The 25,914-nt window shown below is 37.0% G+C and overlaps 1 pseudogene; it reads right to left on the bottom strand.

Moving 5' to 3' along the window:
- LOC119530649 overlaps positions 1-25,362 on the bottom strand; it is a 173,873-nt pseudogene extending 148,511 nt beyond the window's left edge.
- Positions 25,363-25,914: the final 552 nt, after the last annotated feature.

The raw sequence follows: 25,914 nt of genomic DNA, 5'->3' as shown, positions 1-25,914 counted from the left end.
TGGAAGGAGATTTTAGAATCTGCTGCCCCCCAACTCCATTAATTTTATAGATAGATATATATTTTTAAAATAAATGTCCAACCTAGTTTGTCAGGAGTAACCGAGCTACCCACCCCCTCCACACACATACACTTCGGGAACATAGAATAATTGTAGGAGCTATTCAACAAAAGCTTTTCATTTAAAACTGATGATTTCCTTGAATTTGATTGTCAAAACCCTGAAGTAAGAACCTGCTGTGAATCCAGAGTTCACAAAGATATGTCACTCATTGAAATAGCCTGAGACTTGTCCTATAGTAGATACAGTTTGGTTAAAGCATATGAACGGGCAGTGATAATTAAAACGCAAGCAATTCCACAAGCAAACATGCTTACCATAAACGGGAAAAAGCCAGCCAATTTCTGACAATAAAAGCAATACATCTGCAAATTTATTGCATAATTTTGTCCTAGTTACAACAACGCACAGCAGAGACAAGCAAGGCTGCTGTTCACAAACAGATTTATTACTTCTGGTTGCTTTCAATAAGAAATGCCAAAATAACTGTGATTTAAAAATGCTATCAGCTGATTTGAATGCTCAATAAATTCAGTACATTATAATAAAACTTGCCTCTAAGTGTTGTACTCAGAAGAAAACACTGTATGGACCTAAATCCTCTGCTTTGGCTACACATTTCTGTCGACATATTTACTACAGACCACTGGAAGTCAGGCTTTGGTGTCTTATCTGCATATTCATAAGGCTTTCAGGCAGCTCAGAGAGAGTTTTTACTTAGTTATCCCACTTTAAATATTAGGACTTGCTAATGCTCAGTTTATGCAAATCTCTAGTTGAGCGCCCATCCCAAGTTGGGGGCCGTAATTTCTCTAGGAGACAGCCCGTGGCTGCTGGAATGTGTGCATCTGTACCCATTCCTTGGGGTGCTCCCAGTCACTTAGAAGCTGGGGCTGGGACCTTCCTCCAAGGAAAGGAAGTCACGGCCTTTACCAGGGACCCCTCTCACTGAGGAATGAGGAAAGGTAGGGAAAACGCCTGCCTGTTGAAGCAGGTGGTACAATTTCCTACACAGGCACCCTTCAGACTGCTCTTTTTTGGAACCAAATCTGCCTTTGCTACACATTTTATTTTAATTTTGGGGAGCTTGTTTGTATGTCTGTATGGGAGAATGAACTGTAATACTCTGCGAGAGGGCCCTTCCTAGTTTGAAGTGACTATATATCTTGTTCCTTGGCAGGAACTGCAGCATTTCTTACACATCTATTAGGGAAAAATAATCATCTCTGGTTATTTCTGGATTACCAAAAGATTCCAGGATCATAGGAGGGTATTCACGGTTTAGAATTGATAGGCCAATGTGGATCATCATTAAAGCTGATACCTAAAATATTGATTACTTATATGAACTAGGCAAAAGGCAGTTTTGCTACTGGGTGTGTGTCTGTATATCTACTGAGGGTATTGGTTTTCAGTGATTAATTCTGTCTGACCCCTCCCAAGCTTCATACTTCATGATGTCAAGACTTCTGTATTCTCTCCCCATCCCTCTGGTGTCCACATTGTCCAGAGACAATAATGTGCATTAGCTAAATGTGAATAATGTGTCAGCAACACCATCACCTCCCCAGCCATCCATTATTTTAAATTAATATGTTTATTAACATGATACTTTTTCTGAGTGCAAAATTGGCTCTCCAGAGATGGAAAATACATGGAAAGTATTCAGAAAAACAGTAGACATCTATTTGTTGGTGATTTTGAAGTGGGAATTTATGCAGCAACGAGAGCCATGGCAAACTGATGTCTGATGGCTCTAGAAAATTTGAGATTCTATCAGAGTTACATTCAGTTCAAGGAGCATAGGTGAAAAGACATTAGGAGGGAAATGTAGTAAGCATGGATTTTATTTCGTTGTATACACCCCAAATAACAACCCCATTTTCTTACTTATGAATGCATTAAACATCCAAATGAGTTCATGACTTTTATGGTAAAAATGCCCTTACTGATATCATCAAAATATACATTTCATTGTAATTTACTTTTGGACCCATATTTTATTACCAGGGAGAATTTAGTGGGTTATTGCTCACAAAGGCTGGTATGGTAATATAGGTACCAGGGGATTGAGCTTCAAAAGGGTGGGAGAAAGGCAGTGTAGACAGAGATAGCATTCAAAGAATGGTTAACTGGGAGATAAAAGCATAGAACTGGAAAAATGGTGCTGTGTATTAAGTACTAGCAATCTCGGGTGATTAAAAGAAGAGGAACTCCAGTGTCTGAAGTAAGGAAGAAGAGAAAAACAATGGATAATTTGTTACAAGATGAGCTTGTAGTTAACAAGATTAAGTCAACTTAATATATTATTCCATATGATAGAAGTGAATATGTTGGAGGCTTATAGACTGTGTCAATAAATACACAGTGCTTGAGAAAAGAGCTCAGAAACCCAGAACTCAACCCTGGGTCAACTAAATTTTATTTTTCAGATGATTTGAAGTGCCACTATTTGACTCAATACATTAAATATTTACCATGAAAATAATTCCATTGAGAGGACTGCTACCCATAAGATTGTGTGTGAACTCTTAACATCAAGTTTTATGATTCTAATATTATCATATTTTATCCAAAAGTATGTTGGCATCTGACTAGACTGGGTCTGGCAGCTAAGTAAGAAAAAAGATTATTTTATGGATTTAGTGACTACTACAGTACTTTCATGAACAATTTCAGGCAGTTATGAATTAAAGTAACTTTCTTTGCTGCTTTAATGGAGATACAGCTGAAGTGGAGCCTGAGGGTGATAAGTACATGAGTGCTGTGAAAATATTAATTGACCCTTTGGGTAATTATGGCGTCCTGAGGTCCAGGGGCTACAGTGAGGTGCCACTCAAGAACTTGAATATGAAGAAAATAGTATTTTCCGCTGATAGCTGGACTCTGTTTTCTACTCAAAGTCATTCAGAACAGGGTTAAACAACATCACCCTGAAGAGATTTCAACCTGCCAGTTACCTTACTGAATGTGCTCCTAGACAGAGATATAACAAAATGGGGAATTTTATTCACCAGAACTCCTCCTTGAAAATTCTCGATTGGAATTTCTCTTTAGAACAGCAGGAAGAACTGCATTCTCAAGGCGCTCCGTGAATTTTGCTTTTTCTGCAGATTGAAGGAGACTGAGGCGTGGAGAGCCGCTGGTTCCTCCAACCATCTAAAAACAACTTGCACAGTTGGTGGGTAGGACTCTAAATGTAAACCGCCACTCTCAGAATGTAGAGGTAATGCAGGATGCTAGGGAAGGAGGAAAGAAAAGATTCTACACAGGCAACATGTCTTGGGGTTTGTCAGAGGGAGAGCTGAAAATAATAAGACAATGGGAGACTCAAAGAACCTGCAGTTTGTGAAAGAATTAAAGAGAAGAAAGGGAGTTCTTGTTGTGGCTTCTTACTGTGGGTTAAGAATTGGATCCTCAGTAATGTTCTTTGAAATCTCCAAGTAAAGGCTAAAATTGTTTCTTAATTATTCTTGCTAGACTATGGTCTTTTTAAAGCGTTGCCATGTAAGCAATGGGCCATATGGGATGCCTGTTTATTATTGAGCTTCATTAGAAAAATAAGGAAGATTCTTCCACCAGAAAATCATGGAAGGAGGAGAAACACATGGACAAATATTGGCAGTGCTCGGCTAAGTACTGTCTTCTTGGAAAGTTTAGCCTACAGACTCAACTTAACTCCATTATTAGTATCAAGCTTTTTAGCTTGATGCCATTAAATATTTAAGTTATCTAACTGTTTTGTTCTGATTCCATGCAATCTTCTCATTATATTCTGTCTTCTTACTTTGCATGCCTACAGGAAAAATAATGCATTGGATGGAGAACTCTTTTCTGGTCCTCTTAGCACTCAATGCTTATTGTACATGAATAAATGTATTTTTTGTTTTTGTACCCTAGTATCTGTGACCTTGGTTAATGTTAGTCTGCCTCTGAGAAAATAAGGTATGTCCCAAAGTTTCTGAACTTTTAAGACTAAGAAATTTACACTTAGCCTTGGAAAATTCAAAATACTTCCAGTCTATCTCCATAACTTCATTGTAGCACATTCACCTTTCCTATTCAAATTACCCTAATGATCATATGAATCATGTCTATTTAAGGGAGAAAATAATATCTCCCCCCCCACACACACACTTAAAAACAACAAAATAATCTTCATTTAAAAAAAAGAAAAAGAGAAGGAGAACAATAGAAGCCTTTGTGACCCATATCAACTTAAAGCCCTGAGCTAACATACTGAGCTCTCACTCCCCTGCAAGACATTACTCAAGCAGAGCTGGCTGGTCCCCTGGGAGTGATGCTACTTTACTTCCATGAAATTTATATTTCTCATCTGTTTCTGAAACTGAAATGAAAAGAAGTACATAAAGTCTTCTGCACAATGATTATATAAGCATTCACTAATTTCTTAAGTAATTTCTGTTGCTACTGTTATTTTGACATTGGAGGAAAGAATTAAGTATAAAAATTATGGCCATAATGGATAATAAGACTATCATTTCTGCCTTAAATATTCTATGTTTCTACCAAAATAAATGAAATTTTGAAAATGTGAAAATAAGCTAATTTATAGACATTAATTAAATAACACCGGTAAGTCAACAACTTATGCCACGTTCTTGCTACAACCTCAACAAGCTCTTACCTGACTTACAAAGTCCTACACCATTCACGCCGCCACCACCTTTCTGATTTCATTTTCTAGGGCTCTCCCACTGACTCAGTCTCTTCAGATATACCAGCTTCTTTGTTGCTTGCTCCTGCCTCACGCTTGTGCAATTTTCTTCTCTTCACCTTCAGTACTCAGCTCCCACCTCCAGCTGTCTGCATGGCCGGCTCCCTCTGTCCTTCAAAGCTTGGTTCCTATGTTATCCTGACTGATAGAAAAAGTCTTCATTATCGTCCTTTTCTTTACTCTTCTTAATTTTACTCCATAACACTTCATAAAACTTTTCAAACCCTAGTATATCATATATATTATGTTGTATGATATGTATTTGCCTGCTTCTGTAATCCCTACTGGAATGCAAATCCCCATAGGAGCAGAGACTTTGCTTTGGCCACTTCTGTATTCCCATCAGCTCAAACAGTGCCCAACACATAGTAGGCTCTCAACAAATATTTGTTAACTGCCCCCTGTTTTTGCTGGTGATGTTCATTCTGACCAGCTCTCCTTTTACCACCCCTAGCCTTTACCTACCTTCCTTTTCTTTAAGTGGCTAACTCCGACTTATATTTTAAGACTCAGCTCAAACACCACTTTCTCTTACCTGTTATCCCCAAACCATGTGTCTCAATGTCTGTGTAGATCTTTATCATCGCCTTTAACACAGAGGGCCATGACCATCTTCGTGAGTCTTTATTAAGTAATTATCCTTTAACAGGCAGTAAGCGCATTGCCTGCAGTATCTTATTCAATCCTCACAACCCAATTGACTAGCAATGTTATCATTATAATTTTATAAATGAAGAAACTGAGTCTCAGCTAAGTTAAACCATAATGTCATAAACCACTGTGATCCTAAAGATTGTGTTTAATTACCAGACACATCCCTCTTGAAATTATTTTATAATCCTCCAATTTAGCACATTGCCTGGCAAATTACAGCTATTGAATAAGGAGCTGAGTGAATGAGTCAACCAACCTATGGACAATCAAAAGTAAAATTTCTTTCCTAATTTGTGAAATAGCTGGGCAGAGTGTATCATTCAAATAGGTAAGAATAAAGATTTGGAATCAGTATGTGCCTAGGAGGTGAAGATTTAGCCTCGCGAACAATGCAGAAATCCAATAGTCAGAATTATGCCATAATGTTAGAGCTTGCCTAGCAATAGGTAAATTCACAGAAACCGATGGTGTGTTAGGGTAGAATTTCTTAAATCCCCACTAAGGTCAGAATTGGCTCTGGAGTGTTAAGAAGACAAAACCTAGAGTCAAATTGTGGGCCGAAATCCTAGCTTAACCATAAATTATGTTTGTGACAGTTCTTCAAGTTACTTAATCTCTTTCCGTTTCCTCACTTGTGCAATGAAATAATAGCACCTACCTCATAGGATTTGCATGATGATTAAAAGAATTATTCTATGTAAATAGCTTAAAATAATGCCTGCAAATATACATGCAAATATAAAATTATTAGCTGCAATTATTTTTAACATGCGGTAGAAAGTCAAGTGGCCCCAACTGTGAGAAGGGGTAAGTTTCCAGCTCCTACCATTCACTATTGCGAACAACAAATTAAAATTTAGCACTCTACTTCTACCTGGAAAAGAAGTGGATTCTTCATGCTCATTTAATAATTGTGATTTTGATTATGACAAAAGATATCAAACTCCAAAATGTTTCTATTTCAGCAGTCTAAAGATTTTGGATAATTAGAGCAACAGGGTTGTTTCATGAATTTTGTGGGATAATTATCGCTACATTCCACCCTGCCTTCACCACGGGCAACAGTTCGCTGTGTTCTGAGACGAGTTTCCAATACACCCTTGGACCCACATCTGTAAAGTACCTCCGAGTGCACTTAGAGCTTGGGTCCTGAGGTTGCCAGGCAACAAGTCATGTACCTGGCATGGTAGTTAGCTTCCTGGAAACATTAGCAGAAGCAACTCAGACATGCCTGGCTCTGCAGGTGTGTACAGGTCAGGTTTCTAAGTTATTTCCTGACATTAGAGCAATTTCTGATGTGAATCTTCTGACCACATAGCTTATCAGGCAGGCATCATAGCCTCATTCCATTCAAAAGCAGAAACGGGCTGGGTGAATTCAATAAAACACTTTAAAATAAGAAAATAAACAAAACTGCTGCTAAGAAATAATCTCCTCTTCTCTATACTACTTCAAACCACTGTGCCATCTCCTTTTCTTTTGCTTCCCACAGTCAATCAATCAACTGATCAATCAGCAAGTATTGTAATTGTACTATGACAGGAACATTTTCATCAGGTGCTTGAAGGTTAAAAGGCTTGTATATGATTATAGTTCCTATACTCTAAAGATTTTACCATTTGCTGATAGAGTCAAAGAAGGATTCTGGAAATTTCTTTTGACTCCCATGGATTTCCAAATGCATAATTTAAGAAAGTCATTTTTCTAAGTAAATGCAGCTCTTTACATGGAAAAGAATTAGAAAATTTAACTGGTTCTGTATAAAATTGCAATATAGTACTAAGAATGTTATTAATTAAAAAAAACTTTCCAAGGAGAGTAGTTAATAGTTATCAATTATTAGATGACTGCATCCACTTTATTTTTTCCATCTAAAAACTTTTATGATGGGCATTTCAAATACTCATTTTCTCCTATGATAGGTCATTACTTTTATGGAAACACTACCGACTTTTGCATATTGATCTTGTATCTTGCCACATTGCTGAATTCATTTATTAGCTCTAGTAGCTTTGTTGCAGATTTTTCAGGGCCTTCTACATATGGAATCATGTCATCTGCAAACAATGAAAGTTTTGCTTCTTCCTTTCCAATTTGGATGGCTTTATTTCTTTTTCTTGTCTCATTGCTCTGACTAAATCTTCCAGTACAATTTTGAATAGCAGTGGTGATAATGAACATCCTTGTCTTGTTCCAGATCTTAGGGGGAAAGTGTTCACTCTTTCACTATACAGTATGATGTTAGCAGTGGCTTTTTCATATGTACCCTGTATCATTTTGAGGCAGTTTCCTTCTACTCCTATTTTTTGAGAAAGGATCAAGAATGGATGCTGAATTTTGTCAAATGCCTTTTCTGCATCAACTGAAATGATGATGTAGTTTTTTTTTTCCTGTTTTTTTTTTTTTTTTTTTTTGTAATGTGATGTATTACATCAATTTATTTTCTTATGTTGAAACACCCTTGCGTATTTGGGATAAAACCCACTTGATCATGGTGTATAATTCTTTTTGATGTGCTATTGGTTTTGATTTGCAAGTATTTTGTTGAGGACTTATGCATCTATATTTATAAGAGAAATTGGTCTTTAATTTTCTTTTCTTGTGGTATCTTTACCTGGCTGTGGTATTAGGGTGATGTTGGCTTAATAGAAAGAGTTGGGTAGTGTTCCCTCCTCTTCAATTTTTTTTGGCAGAGTTTGAGCAGGATAAGTATTAATTCTTTCTGGAATGATTGGTAGAATTCATTTGTGAAATCATCTGGTCCTGGGGTTTTCTTTCTTCAGGGGTTTCTGATGTCTAATTCAATGTCTCTGTAATCAATCTGTTGAGTTCTTCTATTTCTTGTAGAGTCAGCGTAGGTTGTTCCTATGTTGCTAGGAATTTGTCCATTTCATCTAGGTTATCTAATTTGCTGGCATAGAGTTGTTGATTATATCCTGTTATGATCCTTTTTATTCCTGTCAGTTCAGTGGTAATATCGCCCCTCTCATTTCTGATTTTATTTATCTGCATCTTCTCTTCTTTTTTTAATTTTTCTGTATGGTTAAGGGTTTGTCATTTTATTAATTTTTTTCAAAGAATTAACTTTTGGTTTTGCTACTTCCCTCCATTGTTTTTTTATTCTCAATTCCATTTATTTCTGCTGTAATGTTTATTTATTTCCTTCTGTTTGATTTGGGGATAGCTTGCTTTTCTTTTTCTAGTTCCTTCATGTGTGCCATTAGGTTTTTTATTTTAGCTCTTTCTCATTTTTTAATGTCAGCATTTAGGGCTGTAAATTTCCCTCTCAGCACTGCCTTCATTGAATCCCATATGTTTTGATATGTTGAGATCTCATTTTTGTTTGTCTCAAGATATTTGCTTATTTCCCTTGCAATTTCTTCTTTGACCCAATGATTGTTTAAGATAGTGTTATCTAACTTCCAAATATTTGTGGATTTTCCAGTTCTCTGTCTGTTATTTATTTCCACCTTCATTCTGTTATGGTCAGAGAAGATGCCTTATTTGATTTCAATCTTTCTTAATTTATTGAGACTTTTTTATGACTCAACATGTAATCGATACTGGAGGATGATCCATGTGCACTTGAGAATAATGTATCTTCTGCTGTTTGTGGGTGCAATGCTCTGTATATGTCTGTTAGTTCTAGTTCATTTATCATATTATTCAAGTTCTCTGTTCCCTATTTATCTTCCATCTAGATGTTCTATCTATTGATCATGGGGGTGTATTGAAATCTCTAACTGCTGTTGTACAGGTATTATTTCTCCCTTCAGGTTTGCCAGTGTTTGCCTCATGTGTTTTGGGGTACTGTGGTTATGTGCATTGATATTTATGATCATTATTTCTTTTGTGTCTTGCCCCCTTTATTAATATATAATGACCTTCTTTGTCTCTTATATGATTTTGACTTAACCTCTGTTTTGTCTGATATTAGTATAGCTACCCCCAGTTATTTTTTGGTTACTATTTACATGGAATGCCTTTTGGAAACCTTTCACTTTCAACCTATTTGTGTCTTTGGGTCTAAGGCAAGACTCTTGGAAACAACATATAGTTCGGTCATGCTTTTTTATCCATTCTGACAACCTGTGTGTTTTGATTGAGGAGTTAAATCCATTAACAGTCAGCATTGTTACTGTAAAGGCAGTATGTATTTCAACTCTTTTGTCCTTTGGTTTTTCTATGTCATATCTTTTTTTGTCTTGCTTTTCCTATATTACAGTCTCCTGTCATATCTTTTTTTGTCTTGCTTTTCCTATATTACAGTCTCCTTTTCTGTAAAGTTGTTCTTTTGTGATGTATTTGATTGATCCTTTTTTTGTTTTAGTTTCTGTATATATTTTAAATACTTTCTTTGAAGCTATCATGTACAAAATCTACATCTATAACCTACTAATTTGAATAGATACTAACTTAGCTATAATAGCATACATGTTCTCTGCTCCAATATCCCTCAGTTTCCCCTCTTTGTGTTGTTTTTGTCCCACTTTATTACTTTATATTTCACATGTCCCTTATCAGGAAATATGCCTATTTCTTGTTCAATTGTATTCTTCTTTTTACCTGAGTTAGAGTAGATTTGTATATTGAGGATACAGTGCTATTGGATTTTGTATTTACCTTTTTAGTTACCCTTACTGATTGATCTTCATTTCTTCACACTACTCCAAGTCTCTTTCCTATCTTTTCCTTTCAACCTGCAGAACTCCCTTAAGCAATTCTTGTGGGGCTGGTCTCTTCTTGACAACCTGGAGGCAGAAAATTCTTGCATAAAAGAATTCAGAGAAAATAAATTCTCTTTGAATTGATTTAGGATATTTTCTGAACATCTTTGATTAGTTTTTCCAATTTCAGTGCTTCCTCTGTAGTTTGTTCCCCTGACTGAGCCATAGCTTCTTGTTTTTTAGTACAGCTTGTAATTTTTTTGCTGATGTCTAGGCATGTCATTATCTTGATGAGTTAATTCTGAAGATAAGTTTCTCTCTCATCTAGGGTTTTATTGTTGACTGGCTTTGTGTTAAGGCTCTTCTTTGACTCTTGGACCAACTTATATTAGACCTTTAGAATAGCCCATGTCAAATTACAGATTTTATCAGCTTTTCTTTATCTGATTCTTGCCTTGGATATGTGGTGTAATTTTTAAGATTGCACTTTGTGTGCCACTGTTTCACCTGCAAGAGAAAGTTTCCTTTCCTCTGCTCCTTTTCAAATCTTGATCTCTCCCTTTTGTTTGTGTACAGACTTTTCTCCCCAACTCCTATGATCTCTTTAAATTCTCTTCCTTACTCAGTGCTCCATTTTCCTTACATTTTTCAGTTCTGGGACCTGTGATTACAGCAGTTAAGTTTAACTTTCTTTTTAATTTCTTTCTGTGAGGACCTTCTGCCTGTGGTTTCTTCCCCATTAGGATATCCCAGCCCAAGAATTCAGATAGGGTCAATCAAGAAAAGTGGGTCACTTCAGAAAAGTCCTTTTTCCTTTTGGCGCCCAGCCAACTAAAACTGGACTCAATGAGGGCACAACAGTTTTCACCAGCCTTTTTATCATGGTCTCCACACCCTCAGGCCCTCTGTAGCAGCTCATGTTCTGCCCTGTTTCTGTGGATTTAGATCTTTGTGCCTGGATATTATGGAGCCCTAATGTGCTGCTGTAAGTCTACCATCTTAGTCTGTGGTGGGAAGGAGCTGGGCCATGCTTCCTCCATGTGACTCCCAAGCTGGCAGGAAGGAGTGAGTGGCAGGGAAACACAGACCAGCTGGCATCTGGGGATGGAATTCTCTTACCTGAGATAGTTCTCTTTCTTTGATTCAGCATTGTTAGAGTCCTTCTTCAGTCTCTATTATCCTCCAGGCTTCTAAGCAAATATTCTGTGATTTTTTTCACTCAATCTCTGGCTTAGCTTTTTTAGGGGATATCTTATGTCTCCATGTTGATTTTTTTTTTGAATAAACCAGTTTTTTCATATAAAGGTTTCCACCACTTGAATTTTCCTGAAAAATCCAATGGTATCAAATAACAAATTGTCTTGTGTCTTATATTTCCTCTAAATGTATATTTAGATACAGAGTCTCAATCAGATGCATGTTTTTGGTTTTGTTTTGCTATGCAATACTACCTCATAAGTGGAGTTATGTAATTGTATCTGGAGAAACAAAATAAATTGTTTATTGTGATAACATATGTATGACTCAATTTCCCATTTAACCACTTTCAAATGTACAATTCAGTTTTATTAATTACATTCACAATATTGTGCTACCATCATCCGTATCCATTACCTCAAATTTTTATCACCCCAAACAGAAACTCTTTATTCATTAAGTAATAACACCCTTTCTTGCCCCACCCCCAGCCCCTGGTAACTGCTAATCTACTATGTCTCCATAAATTTGCTGCTGCTTAGTAATTCATACAAGCAATAGCATACAGCATGTTTTTTGTGTGTCTAGCTTATTTCACTCACCATGATGTCTTCAAGATTCATCTATATTGTTGAATGCATCAGAACTTCATTCCTTTTTAAGGCTGAATAAATTTCCATTGTGCATGTGTCACCTTTGTTTATACATTCATCTGTTGATGGATGTTTGACTCATTTTTGTGATGTTAACAGCCATTGCTGATCATTACCTCAATCCATTAATTCACTAGAGGTTGTAAAATAATGATACTCCAAGTCTATTGTCCCATCTTTATATAGCAGCTTGGAAATTTCTAAAAAGTGAAACTTGCCCTAATAAACTATTTGCTTACCCTTAAATCTGGATAGTATGTAGAATAGAGGATAAAAACTTGATTCTTTGTATATATTTGTATGACTCATTTTCATTTTTTTATTAGAAGAGTGTGCCAGTTTGAATATATCGTGTTCACCAAACACCATTATCTTTGATGTAATCTTGTGTGGGCAGATTTTATCAGTGTTGATTAGATTGTAATTCTTTGAGTGTTTCTTTGGAATGTGCCCCACCAGGCTGTGGGTGATGTCTCTGATTGGATAATCTCCATGGAGGTGTTGGCCTGCCCATTGGGTGGGCCTTGATCAGTGGAGCCATATAAATGAGCTGATGGACAGAGGGAACTCAGTGCAGTACAGTTGTGAGTGACATTTTGAAGAGGAGCTACAGCCAAGAGGGACACTTTGAAGAAAGCACAGGAGCTGCAGATGAGAGACAGTTTGAAGACAGCCACTGAAAGCAGACTCTTGCTCCAGAAAAGCTAAGAGAGGACAAATAAGTGCAACTAAGAGTGACATTTTTGAGGAACTGCAGCCTAGAGAGGAACGTTCTGGGAGAAAGCCATTTTGAAACCAGAACTTTGGAGCAGACACCAGCCATGTGCCTTTCCAGCTAATGGAGGTTTTCCAGACACCATTCACCATCCTCCAGTGAAGGTATCCGATTACTGATGTGTTACCTTGGACACTTTATGGCCTTAAGACTATAACTGTGTAACCAAATAAACCTCCTTTTATAAAAGCCAATCCATCTCTGGAGTTTGCATTCTGGCAGCATTAGCAAACTAGAACAAAGAGTTATAAGTTTACAGAAAGATCATGTAGAAAATACAGAGCTCCCATATAGCACCTCCATTTTTAACATTTTGCATTGGGGTAGTACCTGTGTTCCAATTGATGAGTGAATATTATTAAAATTGTTAGCATTAACTATAGTTTACAGTTTACATTAGGGTTCACTGTGTTGTACAGTCCTATGTTATTGGTGTTTTTTAATTTTTACTGTAGTGATAGATATGCTACTACAATTCCTCTTTTAAACCATTCATATATACAATTCAGTGGTGTTAATTACATTCACAATGTTGTGCTAAACCATCAACAGATGGTTTCTTATGCCCCATTAAGAATGATTAAATATTTCTTAAGAAAAATAAGAATATAAGGAATTCATGTATTTAAGCATATTATCCTTATTAATGCAGAAATTTTCCCAGTCTTTGTTAGTGGGGTCTTATCCAGGTAGAGGCCCAAGTCCTTCAGAAACAACCCTTGTTGTCTTTCATATCTATCTTGCTTTAACCAAACTCATCTTTTCCATTTCTTTCCTTAGAGTTGGATCACTCACATCTCCAAGAAACTCTGGTTCCCTTTATATTGGAAAATGCTCTTTGGAGACCAAAATCTGGTCACAGGAATATGGATGCCACCATTCTTCAGAGGCCATTCCAGGGTCAGAAGCAGGAAATAAGCATTTCATTTTAATGATAAAATACATCCTGATATTTCTAATGCAAATTTAGAACTAGAGGGTTTTTACTTGTTCTCATCAGTTTTTTGAACTGTACTAAAATTTCTGTTCTAAATAACACCAAACCAATTACTTAATTTATTTATCCCACAATGTATACAAAACAGTCTCAGAGTATATATTTCAGGGCTACCATCACCATATTAAGATTATTTGCAGCTTTTCTGTCTTTAGTTCATATAAGGAACTAAAGTCAAGTTACTCTGTCTTATAGACACTTGGAAAAAAATATTTTCTGGGCTAATATGCTACAAACTTGAAAGTTAAGTCAACTAATTTCATTTTACTTTACATTTTTAGGAATTGTCTTTTTGCATTTAATTTCATTTCATAATAAAGTAAAACATTCACAAGATTTCAAAGTCTAATCAATCAACAAAAGGTGTGAGGGAGGGGGTATATTTAAGAACTGCTGCTTCTATCCCTCCCTCATTCACCTTATTTCTTTCCTATGCCTACAATTAAAAATTTTGGTTATTTTGTGCTTTATTCTTTCTTTAAAAATATATCTATCTGTGTATCATTTATCATCTATCATAATCATTTATTATCTATCTAATTAGTCTAGATCCTCCAACAAGTTGGTGCCAAATGGGATTAAATGTGCAAGCATTTTATTAGGAGAAACAAGTATATATCTGGTTATATCATAGATAAAGTAGCATATTACACTTACTTTCCTCATCTTGCTTCTTTTTTTCTTTTTCTTACTGAAGAATATATCCTGTAATATAAGAAATATTGGTAATATGGTAATATAAGAAATAACCATGGTAATATAAGAGATATCTATCCCTCATTACTTTTTACAGCTGTATAGTACTTTATTGTGTGGCTTATTAAACTTGTCTTTGTAAAAGTCCACTTAGATTGATTCTTCTCTTTTGCTATTACAAAGAGTGCTATCATAAATAACACTGTATATATATTTTTTCATTTTTTGCCAATGTATCTATAGAACAGGTTTTTAAAAGTAGGATAGCTTGTTTCAATGGTAAATGCATATGCAATTTTAATAGATATTGGCAAATTCTCCTTAATAAAATTTGCATCATTTTACATCCCAGCCAGCAAAAAGAGAACACTTGTTTCTCCCAGCCTTGCCAATAAAGTGTCTTACTAAAGTATTGGATACTTGCCAATATGATACTTGAAAAATAGTATAATACTGTCATTTCAATTTGTATTTATCTGATATGTACTAATTGAACATCTTTTCATATGGCAAAGTTTCATTTCTCTTTATGTGCATTCTCTTTATCCTTAGCATCTCTTTATATACTGGTGCGAATAATAATAAATTGCTATTTTGAAGATCAAATATGGTCATATATCAGGAATTTCATATTGTTCAACCTCATATTGATGCTAATTACCCTTTGTCTGCAGTATGTGGCAATTTTTCTTCAGATTTTCATTTCTCTTTATATTTTGCTTATGTTGTATTTATTTCCCATGTATTTTTAAAAGGTGTTAGACTCAGTCCCTTTAAATTTACCTATTATTATTCTAAAGACCAGACTAATCTAAATACAAATGCTACAAAATGCATTTCTCTTTGATTTTCCTTCAGTGGCCTGCAAGGCCAAATCATTTAATACCTCACTCAGACAAACAAGGACACATGTTTATAATATTCATCTCTCAGATGAATAACATTTTGCTTGAACTTTTAAATCTCATGTGTAAAGGTCACATTCATATTACCCAGAACACTGTGAATATATTGTGGAGATGTATCACCAGATGATTCTCTGGAAGAGAGAAACAACTTCCTTTAGAACTAACATCTGGGCAATAAGAATGCATGAGTATTGTTCCAGTACCACATTATCCAAAGGATGCAAATAATCATGCACTTGGTGACTATACTAGAATCAGCTGGGATGCTAAAAACGATGGTTAGGAGAGTTAGAAATCAGGTGATTCCTAATGCTCCTACTTTGCCTTTAAAGGAGATGCAGCCTGGAAAAGTATCTATGGGGAGATTCCATATGAGCATTAACTTGAAGGAAGTGAATGGGGAGCCATGTATCCAAGTGTGTGCCAGTTTGAATGTATTATGTCCCCCAAAATGCCATTATCTTTGATGCAGTCTTGTATGGGCAGATGTATGAGTGTTGATTAGAGTGTAATTCTTTGAGTTTTTCCATGGAGATGTGACCCACCCAAATGTAGGTGATAACTCTGATTAGATAATTTCCATGGAGGTGTGGCTCTGCCCATTCAGCATGGGCTTTGATTAGTTTACTAGAGCACTATATAAGCTCAGACAGAAGGAGTGAGCATGCTGGAGCCAAGAGAGACACTGAAAAATGCACAGGGGCTGAGAGAGTTTCTGCGGCTGAGAGACACATTTTGAAGATGGTTGTTGAAAGCAGACTCTTCCTCCGGAGAAGCTAAGAGAGGAAAAACACTTCAAGAGCAAATGAGAGTGACATTTTGGAGAGAAGCTGAAGCTTAGAGAGGAACATCATGGGAGAAAGCCATTTTGAAACCAGGACTCCAGAGCAGACACCATCCACATGCCTTCCCAGCTCACAGAAGTTTTCCAAATGACATTGGCCTTACTTCAGTGAAGGTACATGATTGTTAATGCATTACCTTGCACACTTTATGGCCTTAAGACTGTAACTGTGCAACCAAATAACCCCCCTTTTGTAAAAGCCAATCCATTTCTGTTATTTTGCATAATGGACAGCGTTAGAAACAAGAACAACATGGGAAAAACATTCCAAGCAGAGGAGACAACAAGTGCAACAGAAGAGGTAAAGAGCAAAGAATATGTTAGTGCATTTCTACTTAGGGTCAAAAGCATAGTCTTAGATATGGTAATAATAGAAGATAAAACAGGTCTGAAAAAAGTAGCCTCAGACAAACCTTGGAATAATAAAGAAAGAACTGGCCATCTGATTAATCTTTTGTTCATTTACTTTTGCTAGAAGGTAGCTTTGAGAGTCAGATGTTCACTTTAGAGTCACATTTAGACATATTTATTCAATTGATATTTATGCATCAACTCCTATGTACCAATCAGAGCCTTTTCTTGCTTATGCATTTATCAGTATCCACCTGAACCATTACGGGGTTTTCCTTCATGATCTCACTGACCTGCAATAACTTTTTCTGGGAAAAGCTCTAACCACAATGCTAACCTTAACACTAAAAATAACTGCAACCCACCAAAAGGAGCTGAGTTTCTGAACGCATGATGGATCCCATGAAATAAATTATGTATTAAAATTCTCCAAACATTGAAAATAAAGTAAAATATTACATGTAAACTTTTGATATCAGGCTAGACAATTATCCAGCATTTTACTCAAGGGTCAACTCTCTTGGGGATTATAACTTTGTTTGACATAATATTTACTATTGATTACAGAGCAGATAATTTACAACTTTATAAAGCTAGACATTGACTTCTAGAACAATGATAAAACAAGATGACTTTATTTTGTGATTAGGAAAGGTAACTTAAAGTCTATCCTTTTATTTCAATGTAGCATATGAACAGGTTTATTTTAAATGTAATGTGTGAGCTTTATACCAGCATTCCTTTTTATTTCATTGACTGTATAAAATCCCATTTCTTTTATATACTTTTTAAATTAAGTTTCTCAAATGGCTGGCTGCCTCATTAATTTATTAAACAAAATTTTGACACCTGATCACTATTTATTTATATAACAATTATGTTTCCAAAATTTTGAGAATCAAACTTTGAGACAAGGTTGATTTTATGAAATCAAATTCAAACAGCTAAGACCAAAATTAATAAAAGCTTTTTTATATAAAATTCCAAATATTAACTACATGTAAGACTGTTCTACAGATGCTTTGGAAATCATTTTGCTTAATTTCAGTTAGGCTTTCCAGGAAAATGTGAATTTTAAATGGGATCTTCAAATATGGAAAAAGTTGGTTTAGAACATTGTATACAGGTTACATTTCTCTGTGATATACTGACTGCTTTACATGAAAGCTCAGCCGAGGGTCTATAAGCAATGAGTACCTTTGAATATGATGAAAGCATGAGACAGAGTTTTTAGTTAATGGCACTTAAAGTGTAACTTGGAGCATTGGGAAGTTCATAGCAAATTTGTGCTCTTGAAGTAAGTAAACGTATAGCCAAAGCCAATTGTGAAAAATGTTTTAAGAAAGACCAGAAGTAAGAACACCTGTGAGTTTATCAAAAAGGCCATATAAATTTTTGAAATCAGAGACCTTTATCATTATATACCATAGCAAAATTCTACTCACACTTTACAGTGCCCAATATACCCTCAAAGTTGTTTCTGATGAATTGTCATCAATATAAATTAGAGATTTGGTAGTAGGAATGAAAAGATAAAAATAAATCAGGAGGAAACCATAATGTCTGCAAATAGGAAAATTTCATCAATAAACTAAGTTTGAGCCAAAGTAGTGAGGATGAATATTGGAGCTAGATAGACTAGTTTAAAATTCTAGCTTAGGCTCTTATTACTTTGTGACCATGAGTAAGTTACTAAAGCTCTCTGTGCCTCATTTTCCTCATCTGTAGAATGGGGTTAATAATTACCCCTATCATATAGAGTTGTTGCAAAGATTAAATTATCAAATAAATATACAGGGCTTAAAAGAATTCCTGGCACTATGGAAGTGTTTGCTATTGTTATTATTGCAAGTATTAATTGTACCCAGGAAACAAACAAGAAGGAACTAAAGTAGCTTTGGGGACCTGAAGGGTCAGATGATACAGTTGTCTCTAGTAACCAGGAAGCTAAATAAAATGGAGCTCATGGAATATGCAAAGATTTCTTAGTTGAGTGGTGACAGGATTTTCATAAGGAGCTGCCCACTAGATTTTTGCCTGATGAGTCATCTTAAATAAACACAGTTAGCCAGATTTACAGACTCTTAGAAAGACAGAAGGGAATCTTAGAAACCGTTCATCTGATTGATCCCAATTTTTGGTGTGTATCAGAATCGCTAGGAGAGATTTATTTAAAAATTTAGAAACCAGGATATTCTCCAAAATCTACTGATTCAGAAATTTCAGGAATGTCTTCTTCAGGTCATTGTGATGTAAGTAAAATTTGAGGAACAGCAATCTAGTCCCATACCCTTCTTTCACACATTGGGAAACAGGTCTAGAGGGATGAAATGGCTTAGGGGAATTCACACTCCTAATGGCACTTTGGGGATGGAATCCCAGCCTCCTGTCTCCAGATTGGTGTCCATTCCACATCACCATGATGAACTCAGAGCACCGAGGAGGAGCTGCCTGCTCCCACCCCCATCCAGGTGGGCTCTGAGTGAGCACACATTATACCTTCCTATTCACCTGCATCTTGAAAGGAAATGGGTGATCTGTTGCTTAGCAATGGCATTGTTCTGAAGAATTAGGATTTCAGCCTGGGGAAAATAAAGGTGGGGTCAACTGCTAAATAAGCTCCCTGCATCTCATTTCCATGCTTCTTTTAACTGTGTTACATTTCTAACCTCCCTACCAATGAGGAGACTGCAGGTTCTTGGCAAAGACAACACAATGCCCCCTTTCATTTGCCAACCAGTGTTCCTTTTGTGAGGTTGGTAGGAGAGCTGACTGAGGTGTCAGAATATACACTGATCTTTTTTTTGCTCGTCAGATGAATAAGACACAGGCTAGAAAATTGCTGCATTTAAGAGATATTTCTTGCTATAGATTTTTAAATGCCCCTCCTTTATTTTCATGGCATTTGAAATTTTCTCTGCAGGGAATTCCACTCTAGACTCAAGAAGACATCTGGCAGCAGAGTGTGGAGCAAGAGTTGCATTGTGGACAGTTGCTGGAAATATGTGATAATTCCATTCTCTGTTGAATGGCAGTGTGTTGGCCGTGTTGTTAAATGTCAAGTGTTTCCATAAACAGCTGGAAAAATGAAGCCACAGAAAGTCTTATTACCCTGCAGCTTCTTATCCTGCACAAGAAACATAACTTTGTTTGACCATGTTGTTCAGAATATTAATAGCATCTCTGTCCTGGATAGATTTATTTTCTCTTTTAACAGTAAATATGTCTATTTTTTTCTTCCTTTTATTTTCCCTCCTACCAGTTCAACTCAAAGCCATCTAAGGTGAATTTAACCAATCAATTCTCAAATTGAAAAAAAAAAAGAGCCCTTTTATACTTAATTCCAGCATATAATAATTTTTTATGCCATACAAGGATTGATCACGTTACAGAGCAAGACCATGAAATGTGAATAGACTCATCATGAAAATGCAGATTTAATCGTTACTTTGATAATATGGGCATTTTCTAAAAATAAGGAGTAAAAATCATAGGATTATTTCCCTTTTATTCTTTTATTCTTTTTTTCATTGAAGCAGCTGTAGGTTTACAGAAAAATTGTGCAGAAGGTTAGTCTCCATATATACTCTCCATACACACCCAGTTTTTCTTATTAACATTTTGCATTAGTGTAGCTCGTTTGTTACAATTGATGAACCAATAATATTATAATTATATTATTAACTATAGTCCATAGTTTACATAAAATTTCACACTTTGTGAAGTATAGTTCTATGCTTTGTTGGTTTTTTTAAAAAAATTCTTCTGGTACCACATATGCAACATAAAATTTCCCATTTTAACCACTTCCATGTACACAATTCAGTGGTGACAATTTACCTTCACAATGTTTTGCTACCGTCATCACCATCCATTACCAAGACTTTAGTATCAGGCCAAATAGATACTCTGTACCAATTTAGTAAGCTTTAACTCCTCATCCCCAATCCCCTCTTCTGCCCCTGTTAACCTTTATTCTCATTTGTGATGGTATAAATGTGCATATTCTAACTCTTTCATGTAAGTGAGATCATACAGTATTTGTCCTTTTGTGTCTGGTTTATTTCACTCAACATGATGTCTTCAATGCTCATGTATGATCATTTGTTGAGATATCAACATACAATGTTTCAGTTCCTTGTTAATGCTCTATTCAATCTGGCTATTCACCTCTGATTCCCGGGTATTGTCATTGAGGAAGTACCTGAATTCCCTTCCATGGGTGGCATTTTCTTCAGGGAAAATATTTTTAAGAAATGAAGCATCATATTAGAGTGCATGATCAAATCCGCTCATTAATAGGTTATGATACTGAGACTCAAAGACGTTAAGTTAATCCAATTTCTAATATCAGAGTTGATATCAGCACCAAGGTCTCCCGTCTCTCTGTCATTTTTTTTAATCCAGTTTTATTGAGATTTATTCACATACCGTACAATCATCCATGGTGTATCATCAACTGTTCACAGTACCACCATATAGCTGTGCATTCATCACTGCAATCAATTTTTGAACGTTTTCCTCACACCAAAATGAATAAAACTAAGAATAAAAAATAAAAGTAAAAAAGAACACCAAAATCTTTCCATCCTCCCCATCCCACCCTATTTTTCATTTATTTTTTATCCCCATATTTCTACTCATCCATCCATACACTGTATAAGGGGAGTGTGAGCCACAAGGATTTCACAATCATACTGTCACCCCATGTAAGCTACATAGTTATGCAATCATCTTCAAGAATCAAGGCTACTAGGTTGCAGTTCAACAGTTTTAGGTATTTCCTTCTAGCTATTCCAATACACTAAAACCTAAAAAGGGATCTCTACATAGTGCATAAGAATGCCCTCCAGAGTGACCTCTCGACTCTTATTTGCGATCTCAGCCACTGAAACTTTATTTAGTTTCATTTCACTTCCCCCTTCTGGTCAAGAAGGCTTTCTCAATCCCACAATGCCAAGTTCAGTCAGGTTCATCCCGAAGAGTCATATCCCATATTTCCAGGGAGATTTACACCCCTGGGAGTCAGGACCCACATAGAGGTGAGGGCAGTGAGTTCACCTGCCAAGTTGGCTTAGCTAGAGAGAGAGAGAGGGGCCACATCTGAGCAACAAAGAGGTTCTCTGGGGGAGACTCTTAGGCACAGTTCTAAGTAGGCTTAGCTTCTCCTTTGCAGTAACAAACCTCATAAGGACAAGCTCCAAGATTGAGGCCCTGGCATACCAAATTGTCAGTCCTCAGTGTTTGTAAGAATATCAGTTATTCCTGTCTCCCTGTCAGTTTGATTTAATTAAATAAATAAATGGTGAATTGGTGAGTTCTATGAGCAAGACAGTAGGCTAGGCACTGAGCCAAAGTGAACAATAGGAGTAAAAGGGCAATTATTTCAGTGAACTGTGATAGAAGGGGAGGGGTGGGGGGTGGAGGTGGCATTGAGGAACTGAGTGTAGTAGGTGTAAATCAAACTGGGACCTGGATGTGAGTTAGCAGTTCTTTATTCCTGCTCTGTGTTTTTCCATCTGAGACAATAAAAGAGAAAAGACATGGAGTTGAGAGAGAGAGAGAAAGAAAGCAGTGCAAGGAAGTGGATTTCACTATAGTGGGAACACAGAATGGGAGGGTAAGGATGGTGAAACTGTGAACAGACCAAAATCCCATTTATGGGACTGTCCTCTGTTTTTGTAATCTTTTCTTTCCTGGGCTTGTTTCATAGGCAATCAAACAAACTGCAGGTTATAAATCAGAGCATGTGCAGAAACTTTTGTCCCTTAGATAACCCCAGAGACACCACAAGCTCAATCTCCATGGAACCGAAGATTATGAGGAAGAGGAGCCATCATAAGTAAAGAAAATGTGAAGGGTCCCCAAACAAGGAAAAGCTTCATGAGCATATTTTTACCATATATAAATAATGGTAACAGTAACTTTTTAAAAATAATTTTAAAACTGTAAGCAAACTAAAAATTGTAAAACATAACCTTCAAAGCTGGAAACAGGCATAATGAAAGCTCTTATTCTCACAAAGTAGCAATTTATAAATGTAAGGTCTGCAAACATATGTAAATGTAAAATTTGCACCTTTCCCAGGTGTCACCTAGAAAACAGGAGATGACAAATTACTAAAGTACTCCAAACCTGTTGCATGTTAACTAAAATAGTTAACTTCCTTTGTCGCTAATGTGTTTAACCAATTAAAAAATAGCTGGGAGATTGCCCCAAATCTCCCAGATAGATGAGTCTTTTGTCTATCACTCTTGTTGCATGTTAGCTGAATGATTATCTCTCTTTGTCTCCAAACCTGGGTATAAAACTGAATTGGAGAAACACTTTGAGGAGGCAGATTTGGGGAAATTTCCCCTGTCTTCCCACTGGCATAAAATAAACCATCTTTTCTCGTCAGCTGGGTTTGGTGTAACTTCTATTAGCCACACCGAGCAACTGACCCATATTTGGGAAGTGCCCTTCTTTGTAATTCTGTAAGCAACCCATCAGAATATGCCAATCTGGATCCTGCCACTGACCCCACCTCCTTTTGTTCCCATCCTATAAAACTCCCTTAATTCTTGGATTGAAGAGACAGATTTGAATCTTGCCTCCCGTCTCCTTGCCAGTTGAACTCATAACAGAATTCTTTTTTTTTGTCAAAATCTCAGTGTCATAGTACTGACCTTTGTGTGCTTCAGCAGTGAGCCTTGTTCAGTAACAATGGTAAAATGTTACATGCTGTTATGGGTTTGGATGTCATACTAATAAAATTGAGTCACTGAGATGCTTTTAGTGGAAACATTTTTGTTCTAATTTCCCCACTGCACATAAAAATTTTGGACCCTAGCTAGTAAAACAAGGCAAAGGATAGAATCTACCTAGGAGTAAGTGGAATGATTTGAGGACTGTCAAAATCAGAAATTCTGTCCCCAAATATACCTCCTATTAACCTGCTCCTAATCTCAAAGTCCCACAGTTTACTCTCTCCATTCAGCATGGTTAGTTTGATGGCCAGGCCATAAGTACAGAGCATGGAGTGTATATCTTAATAAGGAGGTGAGGAGAAACACTTGAGCAACCAATGGAGGGTCAGAGGATGCATGACCAGAAACATGAAATGTGAAAAGAACTTAAAGGGGAATGTGACAGTTTATAGCTCTTATGTACCCCAGAAAAGTCCATGTTCTTTTAGTCCATTCCTATGGGTACAGTCCTACTGTGGGTGGGAACTTTTGGGTAGGTTATTTCAATTGAGATGTGACACAGCCCATTCAAGGTGGGTCTTAATCCTTTACTGGAGTCTTTTATGAAAGGATATAGGACAGAAAAAAGCCAGAGAGTCCACAGAGAGAAACATGCAGCTGAAATCTTACAGAGGAAAGCCCCAGGAGAAGCGAGCAAGGACCCAAAGAAACTGAAAGAGCCAGAATCTGAAAGCAACAAAATCCAGGAGAGAAGGGCCATGTGCCTTCCCATGTGTTCTAGTTTGCTAATGCTGCAGAATGCAAAACACCAGAGATGGACAGGCCTTTATAAAAAGGAGGTTTATTTCACTACAAAGTTACAGTCTTAAGGCCACAAAGCATCCAAGGTAACACCTCAGCAATCGGGTACCTTCACCGGAGGATGGCCAGTGGTGTCCGGAAAACCTCTGTTAGCTGGGAAGGCAGCTGGTGTCTGCTCCAAAGCTCCAGCCTCAAAACGGCTTTCTCCCAGGACGTTCCTTTCTAGCAAGCTTGCTTCTCTTCAAAACATCACTCCCAGCTGCACTCTCTTTCATCCCCCCGAGTCAGCTCATTTACATAGCTCCACCGATAAGGGCCCACCCTGAATGGGTGGGGCCACGCCTCCATGAGAACATCTCATCAGAATCATTGCCCACAGCTGGGTGGGGCACATTCCAAGCAAATCCAACCATCACCAAAACGCCTGCCCCACACAAGACCACAAAGATAATGGCATTTGGGGGACACAATACACTCAAACCGACACACCATGTGACAGAGGAACTCCAATGTCAGCTGCCTTTCCCCCAAGAAGGTATCTTCCTCTTGATGCCTTAACTGGGACATTTTCACAGCCTTAGAACTGTAATTTGTAAATGAATAGATCCCCATTTTAAAAGCCGACCCATTTATGGTATATTGCATTCTGGTAGCTTTAGCAAACTGAGACAAGGACCAAGGTAGATATAATATTCATAGTTTTCCTATTTAGTGATTCATACTTCAGTGAAATCGTGCTCACTAAGAGAACTAGGGAAACATTATTAACCCTACTAAACTATGGCCCATAGGAGATTGTAGAGTGAGTTGCTATGCAGTGCATTATGGGAAAACAGGCTCAGGCACAACTGAAACTCTCAGCAAATGACTGCTTTATTGCTCACACAGCACAAGGCGAGAGAGAGGCAAATCTATGCTGCCTGAAGGCTATGCTGCCTGAAGGTGGGGTATTATACAACCCTAGGAAGAGGGAGCCCTGCCGCTGGGAGTTCCCACCTTGATAAGCAGCTGGAACTGCTTAGTCTTGGTTTGTGGTTTAAGGTATGGTCAGGCCTTTTCATTAGACCTAACATCATCCCCCAGGCTGCAGAATGGAAACAGACTGAGATGTCTGCACCCAAGAGAAAAGCAGGTGTGGTAGGTGAGGGCTGGGAGATAGCAAAGGTATGTGACTTATGACTCACCAGTGTCATATAGTCGGGAAGCAGCCACAGTTGCAACTGAGCTAAGGTTTCTGGCTTCAGATCCAGTGATCTTTCCAAACCACAAGCATAGCTGCCTGTCAGAATGAGGTTCAAATGCTTTGTCTGTTACCAAATACCAGTCTGGCATCGACCACCATGGTTGCTGTGTCTCATGAACTCATCAAATACATTTATTGACTTCTTGCTCGGCACGACCTTAAAACAGCACCCCTGCCTGCCATTTCTCAATAATATTTAATAATCCAGAGAAATAACCAAACTCCATCCCTTGGGAAGATGTAGAAAAACCACATATAAAGAAATAGAAAACAAAAATCTGTGACTAGAAACTGCTGATGATGTCCAGGTACAGCTCTCCTCTCTCAAAAAACCTGTTTTTTAATCATTTCACCTAAATATTGTTAGCTAAAGCTGACTTTCTGTGCTGCTGGTAGCTGGAATGTCATTTAGAGCCCCTTGCCTCTTTTTTCTTTTTGGCCCCAGTCTCCACTTAGTCCAATAATATCTTGTTAGCACTAAAATCCTCACTTGCCAGATGCTCTGCCCAGTCCTGCCATTGCTACTCATTTGAAAGAAAAAAAAATTCACACACTTAGATGCCAAATAAAACAATCAACTTCCACTAGCATTTTAGCTTAATCAGATAGATGAAAGGGACTTTATTAAGTTTCATTTTTTT

Source organism: Choloepus didactylus, chromosome 3, assembly GCF_015220235.1.
Source record: "Choloepus didactylus isolate mChoDid1 chromosome 3, mChoDid1.pri, whole genome shotgun sequence".
In the NCBI taxonomy this organism is placed as follows: domain Eukaryota; kingdom Metazoa; phylum Chordata; class Mammalia; order Pilosa; family Megalonychidae; genus Choloepus; species Choloepus didactylus.
This window is presented reverse-complemented; position numbering and strand designations above follow the sequence as displayed.